The sequence below is a fragment of the Pyrgilauda ruficollis genome, unplaced genomic scaffold (assembly GCF_017590135.1).
Source record: "Pyrgilauda ruficollis isolate IOZ18807 unplaced genomic scaffold, ASM1759013v1 scaffold49, whole genome shotgun sequence".
Lineage (NCBI taxonomy): Eukaryota > Metazoa > Chordata > Aves > Passeriformes > Passeridae > Pyrgilauda > Pyrgilauda ruficollis.
The window spans coordinates 2,157,271-2,176,339 of NW_024526488.1; positions in this window are offsets into that span (position 1 = coordinate 2,157,271).

The following is a 19,069-nucleotide window of genomic DNA, read 5'->3' on the forward strand; positions in this document are numbered from 1 at the left end:
AGTCCATGTAGACACAGACATATCATTTCCATTTCACAGCAGCTAGTCAAAGGCAATCTCCTGTTCCAGCAAGGTTTACACAGTTGATGTGCTGTCATGTGTAAAATGACCGTAAAGCTGTAGTCAACCTAATGTCAGCAAACATGACTCCTCAAGGCTGTGCCTGGATAGTACATAATCTCCAAGCCCTGATTGTTACAGTCTCCTGCGCTTGATTATATTCTCTGGGGACCCAAGGATGCTGAGGAATGGGAAAGAAACTAGAAATCCTATTGACACCAGCTGGAAGGCTCATTTATTTAGGAGTGCTTTGAATCGATGTGTGATAGGTTTTGATTTACTGGGGGGATGAAGGCACTCCAGTCCCAGCCCATGTGCAGGACCCCATGCAGGCACCTTCCTGCACAGCTTGGGACAGTCAGGGCTGTCTCACAGCCCAGGGGCACATGCCTCTAGCTTGGGTCATGTCTGCAGCCCCAGTGCAGTGTTCAGCTGAGAAACACAGATCTGTGAGCCTAAAGAGTCATCAAGGTGGACACTAACACCTCACAGGGTCTCACTGTGATGCTCAGGACTGCTCTGCTTTCCCTCTGGGCTACCTCAGCACCCTTGCCTCCAGCTGTCACTTTTAAACATACAGAAATGTTGCAAGTTCAGCTACAGAGCTGAAGCAATGGGGCTCCCATTGCTGCATGGGATAAAACACCCCCACCCCCCTATGGTGACAGCAGAATTGCCACAGCCTGGTGGGCAGCAAAATCAAGCAGCAGCTTCTCATGTTGCTTCTCAGCAACCAAGTTACTGCCTCCTGAAACAGGTTTACTACCTCCTCTTGAAATAAAGGTTTGCCTTCCTGGTTACCCTGCTTCTTTTTATGACAATCCCTCTCTCCCTCATTTCCACCAAAATCTGTCTTCTCTCACCTGCTGCTTCTTTTGCAAAGCCTTCAAGGCTGTCTGTACCCTTCTGGTCCTAATGGCCAGGGACACATCTCTTATTTAAATATCCTCTGCCTTGCAGTCACAGCCATGACCTGCCTGTATCCTTGTTATCACCTGCATACCTGAGGTACACACCGAGTCTTAGGTTATAAAACTTTTTTGAATATGATTATGTTCTTGAACTCTGGCTACTCCATATTTACCACTCATATAAAAGGAATTAATTTGATAAGATTAGGTTTTTGATCTCAAGGTATAAATCTGAGAGCATTTAGCACTCTGAGCATTTACTCTCCTCTACATTCAGTCCTACTTCCGGACATAAAAAAATTGGTCATACCATCACTTTTAGATGTAAGGGTCAAACTAGACTTCATGTTATTTGGAAATATTATATTAAATTAAGAGCTTAAATCACTAGCTGCAGCAATGGAATATTGGGGTGCCAAGAAAGCACATGCTGAGTTTATAAGGGCACAAAATACCTTGTATGTGACAGTTACATACATACTCATGATAATGGCAAAAAAATTGTTCCATGCAAAAGGAAAAAAAGGATGGTTAATTTCAGGTTTTTTTAATGCATAAAAGAAAGGTAAAAATGGTTACTCTGAATTAGCAGTCACTACCAGGAATGATAACAAATGCCCTTTCATCTCCTGGGGATATTCCCAGACCCACAGGAGCCCCCAGTCCTCACAGAGCCCTGACACTTTATTACCTAGTATGCACCAATGCAGTTGCAAATAAAATGGCAGTATCTCACATGCCACAACACAAACAGATTTTAAGACACAAGAAGCCACATACAGATAACACTCATATAAACCTTTCTCTTTTGTTTCATAATTACCACTAAAATCAACTGCAAAACTCCCATAGTGTGACATATTAGGACTTAAACAACAAACTTGAGTTTCCTAGATTGGCCCAGTTCTTCACTGGCTTACAGGACAGGGGTTAACAAGGCCCTTTCTGTCTGGAAATGAAGACCTGTATTAATCAATAAATTCTAAATCCGCTGATTAAAGTATCTCAAATAACAACTAGGTCATAAATAACAACAAAGGGTCATACTAGTGAAAAGTACAAGAACTGTTTTATACAACTCATGACATGGATTATGCTGAATTTCTCTGGCTGTTCTCCCTCAAAATTCTCCTTTGAGTTATAATATATGAGGATGTAGTGATGTGGTTCCCATTCATGGGTGATGAGGGGAGATCTCTGAACTGATGCCAGTAAGACAGAATATCTTTCAAGTCTAAATAAAGTAAAATAAAACAGACATGAAGAATTAATACTACGCTCTGTGCTGAAGTTGTCTACTGACTTTCCCATTAATTTCTGAAGAGTTTGGAAGCCGAGGTTTGGGAAATCAGAACCAGATGTTAATCCATTACATGGATTATGATATTAACTGAAATTTTTCCATATTAAAATATACTTGGAAGTTCATACAATCTGTAAAACATAAGTTGTTCTTGTAAATCATCATATGTAGCGTATAAGTGTGTGTGTATGAAGTTTTAGAACAAAATACTTCAGTCCCTGACTTAAAAGATTTTGTAGCCCCCGGGCTGTGAGGAATGTTTCCCTCTAAGTTGGGACAGGATGCTCTGCTGTTGCAGAGCTCAGGAACCACCACAGGGCAGGTGACAACAGGCTGCCATAACATACAGTCACAAGAGATGTGAACCTCAAGACCCATACTTTCACATGCAGCCTTGCCCAGAAGCATTCTTAACTGCAGACAAAGCAGGAAAGATGTCTATGTGTGAGGATATATTGGGCATCCCTGCAGCAGGGGACAGGGTCAAACTTTGGGTACAAATTTGGGCAGGGACAGACACCAGACTGAGTCTGGGGCTGAAATTTGAAGACATTGTTAGGCTATTAAGCTATACCTTCCATCATTTGCAGTGGCACTGGCTGTTAGCTATACTGACAGGCAGGTAATACTGCCTTCAATTAAAGACACATGAACAGTAACAGTTCTTACAAAAGGAACAATCAACCTTACCCCTGTGGTCCATCAATGGAAATACATTATGTTCAACTGGTGCATCTTTCAACTGGGTGCATCTTTCAACTACGGGTTTGGTTTTTTCTCAAAATAACAGAATGCAGACTAATCAAATGTTGTCGAGACATAATTCTTCTTCAGCCTCAGCCATGAGTCAGGCTCACACTCTAGGATGTCCTCACCAAAAGACTAACTCGTGGGAATGGTAGTACCCATGTGGCAATCTCATCATCACCTTCTCCAAACTCTGGGGCAAAGAACATGGCCCTGACTGTCCAACAACTCAGTGTAGAGCCAGGTGCCATTGAAAATAAACACAAGGGGAGCAAAGGACAGTGGGCAAAGATTTTGGGGTGACAGCAGTAATTCCAGGTCTTTTCTGTTCTGGAAGCCCCCCACGGCCACATATTGGGTAAGTAGGAAATTTGAGCATTATGTAAAATTACATTCTGCTTCACGTATACAATGCATATTCTTCAAAATAATTTCCTCCAGCTCCTCATTGAAATAGAAGGAATGTCTGTTCCATAATACACAAGCATCATGTATTCCCGTCAGCTTTGCTGTGGCCTTCACAGATTTGATTATTCCATATTTTATGGTAGTATAAGGCACTTATACTCTGAGTCTTCCCCAAGGAACATTAATGCTTGTTAGAAATACATGACCCAACCAGTATTACTACAAAAGCACTTGGAAAATGTTACATTGGAGTACTATTAATACACTCTATTGCACTTGCACTACATGACTGCATGTGGAAAATCTGATGACTTGCAAGCTTATTAAGTTACTGAAATTCCTCATTGCTTTTATGAAAGATATGTCACAACTGAACTACCTGACCCTGGGTGATTCCTGGAAGTTCCTCTGGCCCCAGATCTGATTTATTTCCAGGGACATCAGACTCCAATACGCTACCAAATTTCCATATCACTTTTGGAAATACAGGATTTTTGAGTTGAGCTGTACTCCAAAAACAAGCTTTCCGCAAAATATGCCGGGAAAATTACCTCAAAACTTGCTATTAAATAAACCTTGATTTAAGAAACACAGTATTTATAATTCACCTGTAACAAACCAAAGAGCATAAATATTAATATAAAACAGATCATCAATGTCAATATAACCTAATTTGTATAACCTTCTCTATGTATTTCATGTAAATATTTATTCAACAATCCTGTGGCACTGATTTATTATAGAAAAGAGATGGATAGATAAAAACAGATATATAACATAAATGTAATCTCACCATGTGTGTCTTTGGCAAATAAATCTAGCATTTTGTGTCAGCGTTGTTTCCATGCAGACTTACTCACGGGAAATGAGCAATCCCATTGCTGGCAGCGGGATGACTCATACCTGTGTTCCAAATGGAATAAAGGTGAAGTGTGGAGGCAGCTCCAAGTGCAGAAATGAGATGTAGCAGCAAGGACAGACTGCCAGGGCACATGGGTGCTCGGAATTGCTCCTGCCATGAATTCTGATCCACATCTTTTCTCCAAGGGTGGCTGCCCTGCACCTCACACCAACACTGCTGTTTCTACCAGCCCATGAACACACAGCCTTGACTTTCCAACAACCTGGCTCCCCAAGCATCAGGAGGATATGTTTTACCTCTTACACATGGTTTTCCAGCTGTTAGCAGCAGCAAAGAATGTTTAATAAATGAAATAATTGTGTCTTATAACAGATTTACACTTCGTAACATATCTATAAGATGAGTTTCAAGGAAAAAAAACCAAAGTATTGTTTCCTCTTAACACTTAACTGCTCTGTCTGCATGTGCTATGGGTAATGTTTCTTATGACACAGGCTGCCAAATCCATTCGGAGTATTTTCCCTAATGTCTTTTCCATTCAGCTCTGGAGTAAGCAAATTAGCATTCAGCACTTTTCTCCTGTTTCTAAACCATTTTTCTTCCACATCCTTTGGAGCCACCCACAAAAGTGACATTGAGACAATAATTTACTCCAAGATGAAGAGTCTGGAGAATCCTCACCCATTTCCATAAGTACACTCATTTCCAGTTCCTACTAACTGCTACAATTTTGACTGATATGTTTATATATATGAGCAAATATATACATCCCATATGTATCCTTTGTATTCAAGAAGTTGAAGTAATTTTCATTCAGTTTCTCTTTCTAAACCTAAGTATTTACCTACCTTGGAAAAATAAACAAAAACTACGTTTCTTCTTTTTTGTGTCAAATTCAAGCTGAGTGATTCACCAGTTTCCATTTAATCACTGCCTAAAAGAGCCAATATTCACCATAAAGGATTTTAGACCTGGAAATATTATTTCCAAACTTTTGTTTATGTGGAACAACTGTGAGAAAACCACTGAGGGCTTGACTGCCAGATGCTGGGAATCTCTGTAAGTCAGATGATACCAACAGGGTAGCAAACAACACAGTTTTGTGAAAATCTGTGAGCTCTGCATCTGTCTCAGGCACTTTCTGTGCTGTGCTGTTCCACAATGTCCCAGCACGTCTGCTGCTCTGCTGATGCTATTGCTGCTATCTGAAACTAGATTCAGTAAGAAAAACACCTTGTGATGGAGGGGGTTGCCAGCCTAACAAGGCACAAGAAAGATGAGTGCATGGTGACAGCTTGTGCCAGGTCTGTGTGCAGGCTCTCTGGTGCCCAAAATAGCCCACTGTCAATGACACAGGCTGCAGGGTACACTGGAGAACTAAAGAGAATTTCAAAGTGGGAGTGCCTCTCAGGAAAATTGGTACTTTCTGAGAGAATATTCCATGAAAAGTTTTTCAATCAGCTCAAGCTTAAAATTGTGCTGCTCTATTATTTTCAATGTGAAAAGCTTTAATAAAGATAACTCATTCTGAAACACACTGCAATACTCTCTGGACTAAGTTTGCTTGAACAGAACAAATGGATACAGCCATGTTCAGTGAAACATGAAAATTTATCACAGCTTTGATCTGCACAGAAATTCAGCAATTCCACAGTAAAGCATGGTGTTTAGGAATGATTCACTTGTTTGACATGTGACTTGTTCAAGCACTAAGACCAATATTTATACTCTTTGGTGGTTAAGAAGGATGTTGTATTCAGAAGAAAATATGTTGTACACAGAAGCATGTGGACTTGTCAGCAAACACCGAATGTAGTCATATATACTAATATGTTATTAATTGGTTTGTGGATAGTAAAATCAAGTCCCTGACTTCAGAGTGAAAATATCTTTCCTCTCCTTGAAATGGAGAGCGAACTTGTATCCTACATACTAACATGGATGCCAGCATTCCTCAAAATCTTGTGCAGCTTTTGAACTAAACTTGAGATTCATTCTCTATTTCCATGTGGAAAAGGTAAGATTAAATGTGTATTGGTTAAGACAGCATGCAATTAAAATTCAAAGCATTAACAAAAATGGCACTATGCAGTTTACAGTTGACTTGTAGACATAAAGTTTAATGAGCCTCTTTGTTTTCTCACTCCTCTGCAACTGGCTCCAAGTCTTTTAACTATTCTTTTGCCTTGTAAATTCAGGTCCATGTAAGGTGAGGGTCAGTGTGAAGGTTCAAGCAACCTAACAAGCCTGCCTGAGTTTGTGTTTCAGTGCCCTGCTTCCCTTCAGCAGCTTGGGTAGGACTGGAGCATGCAGAGCATCAACAGGAGCCGAGGGCAGGAGTCAGCCCAGGAGCTGGCACTGCAGAGCTTACAAATGTTTGTGGAGAAAAGAACATCAGTGGCACATACAGAGGCATTGCTGACCTTATAGGCCACTCCTGGCATTCAGACTTCAGCGTGGCTATGGAAGAACTGGGAATTGAAAGAGCAATCTTAACACAGACCTATAAACGAGAGGAGGCACACTCCAACAGCATGGGTTTGTAGGAGGTCCGGTTCTTGACTTAAAGCCTCAGGCTACTGGCCTAAGGAAATTGCTAGATATGCAATATGCAGCTCCTATGCACAGTGGGGGCTGTCACCAAACACTGGGGTACCCTATATTTTTTGTGTATTTGTTCTAATAAAATGAGGCAGAGAAGGCTTATTTACAAAGATCACACTGCTGACATAACTGAAAAACTTGAAGTAATCTCGTCATAATTCTGTATACAGATTTCATCTGCCTTTCACAGGCTCTCTGCTCAGATTAAGCATATGTATCTCACCAAGGGAGTGCAGGTATGCTGTAGTAATGTTTTTTGGTTAGTCTCTTTGTCACAGCCACTAGTGCCACTGTGAAGAGAGAAAAATCCCAAAAATCTAAGGCCCTCCAAAACTTTCCTGGTTTATCACTTTCATCAGGCCAACATTTTTCTCACACAAAATGCAATCTGCTTTTCTTTATGTCTAATGTGTATCCTAATTTATTCCCACCATAACCTCCTTAATTTCCACTTAACTTATGCATCCAGTTTCCTATATCCTCTAATTACTTTTCCAAATAATCTTCATGCTTTCTCCTTCTCTAACAGGAATTCATCATAGACACACATCACACTGCTTCATTTTCCTTCTCTACACCCCTAGTAACCCTACCAAAAGAGCATGGCAACCCTAAAACAAATTGTGTTTTGAAGCTACTATCCAACAGCATCTCAATTTCTTTGTTTTCTGCATTCCCCACTCATCTGTTGCCACATTGTGCTACAAACTCCTGCAGACAGGAGCCATCCAGCCTTCTGACCTCAGCTCCGAGTCCCACCCTCACTGCAGTCCTGGTCCAGGGCTGTGATACCCAGGAGTCATCAAACACAAATTATTCCTATTAAACAACAGAGTTTGTATAGGGTTTGATACAACAGAATGACTGAGGAACATTTTTAACTGAGAAGCCATAGGTCCTTCTTACACTTAGTAGAAAGCAAAAAATATTCCATGTGTTTATCCCTGGGGTGGGATTAAAAAGGCCCATTATAAAAAAATCCCATTTGCATTGTTTTTACTGAAAGACTTCAATTTAACAGGTCTGACCTGGATTAAAAATAATGACCATCCAAATTCCAAACATTCTTCCTGTAAATACTGGCTGTCCATTTATAGCCTAACTCAAGCCTGTTCTTAACTTGTAGCTGGATCACCACCACCTGCCATTAACAGCTTGTTCAAAGTTGAACCTAATTGTACAAAGAGGTAAGGACACCATCAAAGTTATTTCTTAGCCAATCCATCATCTTTTATGCCCATCTCTAAGCATGTATCTGCACTGCTGGTAGGCAGACTAATCTCTCAGGTATATAAAGGGAAGGGACTTTTGCTTTACCATTACAGCTGGCTAATCCTATTAAAATAACAATATGTATACAATAATTAGATGTCAGAAATAATGGGTGCTGCTCTAGTCCTACCCTCTCCTTTTTTTATTTGACTCTGTATTTCAAGAGAAAGTGATCCAGTGGCCTGTAGTTCTGACCTTTATCAAGTATTCCTGAGATCAGCAGCTCAGCTTTTCTAATCTTACCTTGACTTCTCTTCAGTGACCCCCCGTTCCCCGTTACAGACTTCCCCAATTACCTCAATATTCACAGTATTCCCTAAAGCACCGCTACATGGAACACTATTATCTCTTATCTATTTTATCTATTAACCTTAGGAACACGGGCACGCTATTATGAGCAATCACTGCGCTTACAGAAAAAGGACAGAAAGGGGGCTGTGCTTTAAAAGCGTATGTGGAAAACGTTTGCCATTTTGAATACATTTTGTGTTTTCTTCTAAAGGAAAAATAACCAGATACTTCAGAAGCAAAGCCAAAATATCTCAATTAAGCCTCTCAGCTCTTCTGCATTCAGTGAAGTACTTATATTTTTTAAAGATGTTTCTTCTTGATTCCTACATATTTTCTATTGCTCATTCTTCATAGAGAGCCTGTCAAAAGACAACAGCAACCTGGGAATGGAGGTGTCCTGGATATCTAACTCTAGCCCCATACCCTGTTTTCTGGGTAGACTGCCAGACTCTTTAGTTGGCAATGCTGTGCATCTGCCTGGGGACAGGGAAAAAAACTCCTGAAGAGCCAGCTGCTTCAGGAGAAATAGATAGTTTGGGAGAGAAGGAGCAGTCAGCTCAGAAAAGACAATAATAGCATGAGACAGCTGGAGCAGAGTTCTGCAGGAGCAAAGCATGTCCCTGTTCATGTACTATCAGTAGAACCGGCAAATTATTTATTTGTTTCCCAGTCAAGAGGTTTGGGGCTTTTGGAAATCTGAAATTTAGAAATAACGTATGTAAAGACAGCCAAAATCAATTTTCCCCCACTCACTGCTGGTTTGTTTGTTTGGGGTTTTTAAGTCACAGATTTGCCCATGTGGTCATATTGTGCAATATTACTGACTGCAGATAAAAGGGGAAAAAAATTGTCTGGTTCACAAACAAATTCAAAGCATACATTTTGATCTGCTGGATTTGTTACTGGTGGTTTTTTGGTTTTTTTTTTTTTTTTAAAGGGAAAAAAACAATCTTCCATTTTCTCAAAAAGCTCAAAATGCTTTGAGCTTTCAAAATTTCTCCATCTGAGGGGGAGAGCAGGGGCAGAAGTATACAAATGCTCTGAGCACAGGGGCAGGGAGAAATCCTTAGACCTCTACTGTACTTTTGGAATGACATTTCAGAGGTACGGATCTTATTCCAGCTCCTCCAGAGACAGGAATATATGCCGAAGCAGTCAAGGAAATTTAGAGGTGCTGAGCTTTTCTGGTGAGGAAAAAAAAAATCCATGTATTTTGTGCTTTCCATGTTTAAAAATGTTGTTTAATCATAATTAAATTCTATTTTGAATTGTAGTACAGAATGCTATCCCCGATCAGGACTCCGTGCTAATTCCATCTCTAATCAGCAGATGGCACCATGAATTCGTCAAACAGGATGGAGACCAGAAAGAAGTATAAATTTATCCCCTAAAAGGAGGGGGGGAAAAACAGAAGGAAAAAAAAACCATACACACAACTTGACACACATAAATCAGGAATTAAATTCAGAGGGTGTAACTTTCCCCTCACGCCATCCCTCCAAAAATAAACCGGGCTATGGAACCTGCTGTGTGACACCCTGATGCATAAAGAGCAGCTACACCTATAATGTCCCCAGCCTTGCCCTGTCACTGACCTACATTGTCTCATGGCTGACTGTGAGACTGTAAAAAATAAAAAAATCAAAAACATCCCAACTCTCCTTCTGACCTCCCCTTGCCCTGAACAGCACCTCTGGAGTAGAAGGCTTCCCCTGGACTGGAAGGGAGACTCAGGAGCAGCACAGCAGGGAGCTGAGAGGAGAAGCTGGAGGCAGAGTTGCAGATGCTGCTGCAAGCATGGGTTCAGAGTCACAGGAGTTCCGAGCCCACCCAGGGAACCACAGGCTAAGAACAGGCAAGTGCACAAGAGTTGGCAAGACTTTTTTCCTTTTTTCTTCCACTCAAACAGCAAAATTTCTACTTGGAATTCAAAGGCTGGTAGAGGCAGCCGCCCCATGTCCCTCACCAGCGCCCTACATCCCTGAAGGAGCAGAGCATGAGCCCACAGCTCCAGCAGAGGCAGGAAGCAAGCTCTGCACAAAGCAGCAGGTCGGTGTGTCCAGGTGTCTGCCTTTCCCCTGGCCCAGCCATGCTCATCCCAATGCCTGCTGGTAGGATAACTCTTTTGGCAGGCACGGAGCTGGCACCCACCTGATACCTCTCTTCATCCGCACCACGCTCGCACAGGGCTTTGCTGTGGGCATGGCGTGCCGTGGGAAGGTGGTTCCTTGGCACAGGCGCCAAAGGATGTGCAAGATGTGCTCACCCCCATCAGAAATCTGCTGCATTAAATATGGGCTTCTCCATGCTCTTACATATGAACAGTGAGTGTGAAAAGCCTGCCTGTCCATCTGTTCCTTAAAGGTTTCTTTCTTTTGCTGCGTGTTAGAATTTCTCCCCAAATCTTCTTCAGCAGCACAAATCACATCAGTGACATTTATGGGTTAGGTAAATGGTATGCTGCTGACATCATCTAAGCACAGTAACAGGCACAGTTAGGTTGTCTGTGGATAACTTTAATGCTATGGACTTCAAGCTCCATTTATCCTGTTCTCAATGAGCAATAATTAAAATGTGCAGTAAAGAAGTATTGCTCTAAGAAGCAATAGCCCTACCATGCAAAAACCAGACATTTTCCCAACAGAAGAGAGCATTCAATCAACAGTTTCAACCATGGCACGAAAGTGAAAACTCTGATGTTTGAAATTCAGAGAGGAAAGCAGCACAAAAAGACAAGCTTACCTTGCATTGCATGGAGTCATCTTTTCTCAGGCCCAAGGAGCAGATGCCATAAATTTTTGCCACTTCAGACTCTGCATGTCTGGTTGTTGCAAAGTGATTTTTCTTCCTGACCATTCCTTACTATTTTCCCAGCTTGCCTAGCAGGCACAACTCAGGAATTACCAATACCTCGGCAGTGACACAATTGATTAAGTATGAGCAATACCAGCTTGGGTTTTGCATTCAGTCAGAGCTCCGTAATGGCAGCACAAGGGGCCTCGATTGTTGAGCAAGAAGGGCTTTATGTCACTTGTCCCTAGAGCAAGGCACAAGTGATCTTGATGGAGAAGGCAGCAAACATACTGTCAGAAGCCATATTCACAGGGAAAAGGCAGAACAATGGAGATTAAATGACAGGGCAAAAGCAAGGAATTAAATCATCCCCGAGGCTCAGCTATTCCAGGCTTCCCCATGACACCTGCAAGAGGCACAGGGGAAGACCTGGAGCAAATCCCTGTGGAAGTCTTGCCGTCTGTACCAACACTCTGATGGAAAACCTGCAAAATCACTTGTGGCTCTTCTGAAAATCATGGGCCATACAACCTTGTGTCCAGCTGCACAGTCACTTTTCAGCCAGTTTCCAGTCTGAAAACTGGACTGGAAAACAACAGTAGAATTGCTTTGGATCTGAGTCCTTTTAACTTTTTCTTTCTGTAAACAGCATAACTCTTGCCTGCCCTTCCGCTGCACTAGTGTAGTTCACTTCCAAGTGGTAAAACAAAAGGAAAATAGTTGCTTGCTATAAATCAAAGGAGATTGTGTAGGCCACTTACACGCTTCTATCTTGGTAATATCTCCATTCTTCCAAAAGACAGGAGGCACCCTGAACCCACACCTGCCCTTTCAACAGTGTGCCCAAACCACCACAACAGAGCCCTCTGCACATGAGCATCTTTTCCTCCAGATGTTCTTGTGTGCTTACGTGGAAGATATTTTGGCTGGGAAGACAGTAATGAGAGATTTTGGATTGTCACCTGAGAGACAAAATCACAGTTCCAGGCCTAGTGCCAGGGAAAAGCTGAGTTTTCCACAGACAGGGAAAGAACTGTGGTGAAAAAGGGAAAACTAGAGGTCTGCTCTGTCTATAGCAGCCTGAAAGCTACCATATCTTCCCAGACCACAGGGAAGACACCTTTGCTTCAGACATGAAGACAAACCCCTGGTCTGAGTCAGATGGAAAACTTAACCCTTGATATGGCCTTTCCCAGATTTGTGCTGGGAATGGCACAATGACTGTGCAAGAGTGAACAACAACAACACTTCAAAGTCTTAGTAAATAAGTTCCAGATAAAATTACAGTAATTTATGCTTCCTTATATTGAATAACAAACATTTACCTCTGTGGAGCAATGGTTCAGGCTGGCTGTAGGTTTGTGAAGTTCCTGGCTCCTTTCAATTCATGGACACTGCTCACTTTACAGCTCTGTATGCCTCTTCTGCTGGTGTGCTGCCACTACCTCCCTGCCTCTTTGGACCATCCCTTAGCTTGGTACAACAAGCAGGGGTCTTGTGATCTGCTCTCAGCTCTGTCAGCAACATTGCAATGGTAAGCTTGAATTTTTACGTAGCTTTTCCATCTCTTGCCTGTAAAATGGAAGTGACAATAGTAATTACTTAATATTAGAAAACTAACTGTATTTGTAGGCAGTCTCTCTGTGCCCCAATTTCCAAAGAGCTTCAGGTATGAATCCATCCTCCTTTTCCTCCTTATTATTTACTAACTTTCAAAACATCAGGGCAGGAAAGGTCACGGACAACTGGCACAGTCCTGTTGCCAATGTCCCATTGGCAAACCTCTGAGCTCGCAAGGAGGTTCCTCTGATGCTTTCCATGGTTACAGGGCCGTGCATATGTAGAAGGAAGACACTTATCTTTGCATGATATCAAGGATTGTGGGGTCTTAGTTGAAACATAAGGCCTCTAACCCACACCAGTACAAAAAATGATCTTCAATTGGTGCCAAAGAGTCTGTAGGTCATGCTCAATGTCTTCACTAAAACAGCATCCTGTGCCTGCTTAAAACAGAAGAGAAAGTTACAAAACAGGAGCCACCACCTGCTTGGGAGTCAGCCTGAAATACACCAGCTGAACTTCTGCTCTGCTCAAACAAACAGGGAACTGATGTTACACAATGCAGTTGCAAGGAAAAAGTGATCAGCAGCAATATTAAATTATTTATTTCATTCATTCACATTTACTTCATTCATTATCAATATGGGACTGTTTCCCTTATACTTTTCTCCTCACCAAAACAGGTTTTTTATGCAATTTGCTCCCAGCTTTAAGTTGGATACAAACCTTTTAAAACTAGCTGCTTAAAAGGAGAAAACTAAACTCCGGCGTGGCTTTGGAAAATTAACATCATTCATGTCACTAGTAGGCTATCACTGGGGATTTTGTTTAGCCAGAAAGGCTGTGTTTAGGCTAGTGACTGAAACACATCTTTGAGACCCCTGAAGCACATGTCCCTCCGCACAGCTTCTGCTTCCCGTGGGGAAATGGTGAGGCTGGCACCCCCCTGCTGCCACCACCACACCTCAGCAGAGAGGGACATGCCTTTAGCACCACTCCATGGCTTTCCGAACTGCTGATATTGCCAGTTTTCCTGTACCTGCAGCTGCTTGTTGTTTAGACAGCTTCTATAGTATTAGAAAGCTGCAATGACTGGTCTCGAGCCCAAAGCAGTATTTTCACTGTAAGCACTGCTGCTCAGCCCTTAGAAGTGCAGCTAAGTAATTCTGGGAGAATTTTATCTGACAAATGTAAACATGGTATGCATGAATTTTCATTAATATTTCACATGAAGAAAACAAGGCTGAATCAATCAGATAGTGGCTAAACTGCAGTACAATCTCTGGTGATAAGCAACCACACCAAACCCACAACTCTCTTCAGTTCCCTCAGTTTAAAATTATCACAGATATTTCTTTGTGAACAGCTCTTTGCTTGCTGGACCTTCTCTCAAGAGCTTACTTACATATTTTGATTTATAACGAAAGTCTGAAAATCTTTTTAAGTTCTCTGTCTGCATTCTGTGCTACAAAACACACAGTCCCTCTAGAGCCCTTCCCAACCCACGCTCCCTTCACCTCTGCAGCTTTACTGCACCTCCTCTGGCAGGGCTGCACAATGCACAGGAGGAAAGAAGTCACCTGGCAGCAGAGACATCCACAGAAGGTGATGAAAACAAATCCCACCAGCCTCAGAAGGCTTCGTATCTACCTGCTAGTTATACAACAATCCTCCAAAGGTATCCATGCTGTGGAACTGCCAGAGAGTTGACATATATTCACAAAACTGTAGGAGCTCTCCCTCAGATTAGTACCAGAGTCTACTGAATTCAGCCTGAGAGGCATGAACACCTCAAAAACGTGCAACCACAGAGCTGTGGACAAACTGCTAAAATTATGCATTTCATTGCAAAGAAGCATCTAACTCCTTGAATGGAACATTGAGCTAATGTCAGCATTAACCCAGAAACATATAGCTGTATAACAGCAATTTGAATGGATTTCAGAAGCAAGCTGAAAGCATCATACTAACAAAATGCACTTTATGACCTGGTCCACATCTAGTTTTAGACACCTCAGACAGCCTTAATGGTTTGGGGCTTTTTTCTTTGTAGGGGTTGTTTTCTGGGTTTGGTAATATTTCATTTACAGGAAGGTTGAAGACTTTATGCCAATATATGCACTTGCACCATATTTCTTTAAATATGTTCCAGGAAATGCCATACTGATGAACTGCTCTGTAATATAATCCTTCAGACTGGAGCAATTCATAAGATCCCAAGAACAAAAAAGCTTTTTCAGCAGGTATGGTTAATCAGGAAGTGAGTACATGCCATATTAGTATCCCCTCAGGGCTCCCAGTCCTCAACCAGAGCACGACCAGTTTGTTGTTCTGCTGGGAAAGCTGTCACAGGACAGACGGACTCATTAGAGCTCCATTTCCACGTTCTCTGGAGTTCAGAGCAGAAGCTTTGCCATGTCTGCTCTGAGCTCTTTATTGGTTGTAAACCATGACAGACTTGAAGGAAAATTCTCAGCCCTATGGTCCAAAAAGTTCACAGTGTAAGAAACAATTCACACCAAGGATAAACTGTGAAATGCATTCCTTAAAGTGTTTTATTATCATTTTTTCTTTCAGCCTGGTGCTGGAGGTAGATATCTCTTTGACACAAAGCCCTTTGTCCCACAACCAGTGTAAGAGCTCCAGGGACAAAACTGCAAATTGGTTTCCAAGTCTATTTTAGGAATGGCTTAACAATCAGAAGAGGAAATGTGATATTCAAATCAAATGGCTAAGTACTAAAGTACTAAAGGTGATGGGGCGAGATCTGCTCTAAAAGCACCGAACAACAAAATGCAAATATTCTAGCACTGAGTGGCTTTGCAGGGGCCAGCACCTGCTGAAGTCACACATTTCTACCTGCTGACTTTGGCAGGGAACAAGGCTCCCGGGGCACAGAAGCCCAGAGGGCTGGGGCTGGTGTCCCTGCCCCAGCACAGCACAGCAGTCAATGGTGAGCAGCACTCTGGCTGCAGCTGCATCCCCCAGCACTTCACCACAAACTCCAGCTGCCCAGCAGCCTCCAGCAATCATCCACAAGGGACCACTTATTCCGTCACATGAACACCCCAAAAAGCAATCATTTGAGGGCCACAGAAGCTCTGTGTGCACATTCCTTCTCCCTGCTGGAGTAGACTCCATTTGAAGAGGATAACAAGTTCCATCAGGCTGGCACATCAGGCAATAACCCCCGACTGAGGCTCTCTGGAGCCTGGCAGGATGTGACACAGGCCCCTGGGCAGCACTGCTGAACAGGGCAGCTAAGGTTGCCTGCACAGAAATTCAGCCCAGCTCATCTCAAACACCACTGTTTCTGAAAACTCCACTGATAAGAGAATACAAATACACATGTAAATAAACTCAGGTTTGTTTGTGATTAGCAGAGAAAGGTTTCCTAGTGTTCATATTAAGCTATTTTTGAACTGGTACAGTTGCTTAGTGTTCACTTGCAAAAGCAGAAGGCTTTTATAGATTTCTGCCAGAGAATTAAACCAAATGTTATCAGGTGACAGCGTAACACAAAGGCACCAAAGAGAAAGGATCCAGCCTCCAGCATCCTCTGCACATTCAAATAAAATGGACGCACTGCAACCTTTCATATGGTGCAAAAAGTACTGGAAAATCACTGTTGGTGCAAAACAGCTGTGCCTTTTTACTGGTTTGTCCTATGGAGCACACTGTATGCATTTGCTTTGCCTGATTCCCAAAGCAAGGTACCCAACCATACACCATGCTATGGGTGTGAAATCCAGCCACGTGCTGCTTTAGGGTGTCTGCATAAACCACTGCTCAAAAATCAACTGTCAGTGTCACTGGCACTGGGGGTAAGTCAGTGCTCTGAGATGTGGCCACTTTTGGGAAATACTCTGCTTGTCTAAGGGTCTGTCAACATAGGAGATATTTATTGAGGCAATTATCCTTCCTGTAACAGGGCACTAACCTGCTACAGTCACACTGCTGCAACTCTTAGTATTGAAGTACTTATCTACAGTTCAGACTAAATTGCTTTGAATGCAATATAATTATTACACTGCCAGAATCATAACAGCAAATATCCCTTTGCAGACAAGTTCTAAGGAGCGAAAGGCTTTTCTGCCCTGGAGAAGATTAGGCAGATACAAATAATGAATCATCAGATTTTTTTTCTTGCTCCTATTATCTGTCTCTGCTAACAGCCTGCATGTCAGGAAGCTTGAGCTAATGGACTGGGCATGGGTTTAGGACAACTGGTGTCTCATCTCTGGTTTTCATATGCTGAGTGACAGCAGGTAAGTCACCTGGTTTTTTGCCTTTGGGTTTGTTAGTAGCACCAATATTTTTTCTGGCAAGTCAGTAGAGGCAAAATGCCAATTTAATAGTCACTGTCTAATTTTCCTATTTCAAATGTTTTTTTTCTTCTTAACACTGAGTAAAATAAACAGGATATCTAATTCCTCCAGCATTCCACATTACCATATTCCCCACAGAATTATGGCTCCTCTGCCCAATGAATCTGATGCTGACAGTTGCAAATGGTTTGCAAACTTAGAAAATATCTGAGATCAAAACTCAGGCCCTTTGTGTGAGTCTAACCAGTGTAATTCTCTGGAGACAGATGAGGAAGAGCAAAACCACATTTGATACAATACTGTTACCTTCAAGCCACAGAGGAAGAAGTTCTTTGTTTCAACATAGCATTTTACCTGCAGTGCTGCAGAGATGCATGTGGTGACCTGCAGTGAGGCATATGCCATCACAGATCTCCAAAAATCACTCTTTCTACATTAGCTCACCCTGCTAGAATGACTGGGACATGCAGTAGGTCACTATGTGATTGAAATGACCTTGAAGTCTATTTGCTGATAGGTCACAGTTGGTCTAGTCTCAAAAACCACACCTCACCACAACCCAAGAGCTGTGTTGTGCCACTGTTGCAGATCACCATGGGCTGCAGAGACAGCAGCACCTGCCAGTCAAGCACTGGATCATGAGAGCCCGTGTGCCTCTGGAGACCCTTATACAGCATCTTTCATTCCTTTGCCAGCCCTATTCCCAGGAAAGGCTCTATATGGTCTTCATAGGCAGCAATCTATGCCCTAAGTTAAAGGAGGCTTTCAAAATTAGGGGATATATAATATCATGTACTTGAGGTCTGGATGCCTGGACCATCAAAATGAGGCAAAAGCCTTTCTTTGGGGTAGCTTAAGTCAGAACATTCTTTTCTGAGACTGATTTTCTTTGCTGGCTTAACTGACAAGTAGGAGCTAGGGACAATCTTCCTTCTGATTTTCAGGTGCCTAGCAGCACACAGGGATGTGGGCACAGCTGCCAGAGGCTCCAGCAGGTGCCCAGTCATGGTGAGAATCAGCAAAGCCCCACAGCCCCCTGAGGCATTCCTGCTAGGGAGTTCCACAATGGGGATGCTCAGCCTGGCATCACCACTGGGGGAACCATGTCATGCTGCAAAATGACCAGCCAAGAGCTCAGCTGTGCCCTTCACTGGGGTCTGCACCCTGTGCAATGCCCTGTACTCAACACACACTGCATGCTGGCCATGCTTCACCGGGGTCCTGGTGTGGAAGAAGTGTTTCAGAGACAAAGAGGCATGAGGAACTTCTAAGCAGATAACAGCTCGACATGAACGAGAGGAAGACGGTACCCCCTTCAGACCCAACCTGCAAATAAGTGAAAAAAGACAGTGCTCCCAAGGCAACAGCCCGAGACAATTCAGATTAAAAGCCAGTGATTTGCCATTATACTCCTGAGAACACCTTGGGATGTGAATTTTTCCCCTAGTATCTTGGAATAGCAAAGTGTAAATCATGTGAAAAGGTATGTGTGTCCCTCTCCACCCAGCTGGCACAGGCCACAGTTAGCAGCTAAAAGAGATTATGTGTCCTGTGAAAGGCCAGTGAGAAAAAAAAAAAACATGGTGAATGTGCCAGCACATGAACATGGAAATATCAACCTTTTTATTTCCTCATAACATGGAAGATGTGCATCCATACTGTTTTACACAAAGCCACTAAAATGAAAAAACACTAGGAACAGTTTTTGATAAATAAAAACAAAGGTGGGAATACATAAAGGTAGCATTTGCATGCTATCCATTGGACAGTTTCACACACTGAAATGTCTCCGTGAAGTCCTGGACTCACTGAGATTTGAAGTCAGTTTCATCCATTAAGTATAGATGAGGTCTTCCACTCAAGAGAAAAGAGATTTCAAATTTATCAGTGGTGATAACACCTGCAGACTTCCAGCCTTATCAGATCTTTG